The sequence below is a fragment of the Peromyscus californicus genome, unplaced genomic scaffold (assembly GCF_007827085.1).
Source record: "Peromyscus californicus insignis strain IS unplaced genomic scaffold, ASM782708v3 Scaffold_6__1_contigs__length_162567912, whole genome shotgun sequence".
NCBI classification, from domain to species: domain Eukaryota; kingdom Metazoa; phylum Chordata; class Mammalia; order Rodentia; family Cricetidae; genus Peromyscus; species Peromyscus californicus.
The window spans coordinates 161,479,316-161,480,215 of record NW_026294584.1 but is presented as its reverse complement, the minus strand read 5'-3'; the positions used below and the strand labels follow the sequence as shown (position 1 = coordinate 161,480,215).

The 900-nt window shown below is 35.4% G+C and overlaps 1 non-coding gene across 1 annotated transcript; it reads right to left on the bottom strand.

Moving 5' to 3' along the window:
• Positions 1-380: 380 nt before the first annotated feature.
• Positions 381-508, bottom strand: LOC128100212 (small nucleolar RNA SNORA3/SNORA45 family). The gene has a single exon (XR_008214726.1). It is a non-coding gene; the product is annotated as a small nucleolar RNA SNORA3/SNORA45 family (small nucleolar RNA).
• Between the last annotated feature and the right edge of the window lie 392 nt (positions 509-900).

Genomic DNA, 900 nt, shown 5'->3' with positions numbered 1-900 from the left:
CAGAAGGATTATTCCATAGCAAGTGTCCATAAGTACAGTTGGATTGAAATACTGCCACTGATGCTCACTGACATGTGGCCTGTTTTCTACTATAAGGGTCAAAATAAATAATTGCAATTCAAAGTAAAAATATAAAGATATTTAATTGTAATGATTAACATCCATATGTATAATGTATGCATATTTTGAAACATTATACTATACCCCATATATTTATGTATATATGAACAATTTAATTTTATCTTTTTGTGTGTTGCCTTATGTGTTTATATGTGTTGCTGGGTATGATCTTTCATGTCTGTATGTGTGGAGGACAGAAGTTGACATCAGATGTTTTCTTCAGTTGTTCTCCACTCTTTTTTTTTTTTTTTCCAGATAGGACATGTTTCTGATTTGCACTAACAGGGGCACTGCAGGGTCCCACCAGTGAATCAAGACCAGTAGATCCTCTCTAGAACTCTACAACATCAGGAAAAGTACCATGTCAGAATGTGACTCTAGTCTCAGCTTTTTTTTTTTTTATAAGATACTCTCACTACATAGCACTGACTGGCCTCGAACTCACAGAGACTCACTTGCCTTCCTCTGCCTTGCCTTCAAGTATTGAAATTAAAGGCATGCACCACCATGCCCAAGTTTTAAAGTTTTTTTGTCTATTTTTGTTGTTGTTGTTTTAATTATGTGTATCTATATGAGAGTATGTCTACATGAGTGCAGTTGTCTATGAAGGTCAAAAGAGGGTGTTAGATACTCTGAAGCTAGAGTTAGAATTTGTTGTCATATGGGTGCTGAGACGTTCTTAACTTCTGAGCATTGTCTGTAGCTCTCTCTACCTTTTGTTGTTGTTGTTTGTTTGTTTGTTTGTTTGTTTGTTTTGTTTGAGACAGGGTTTCTCTTGTG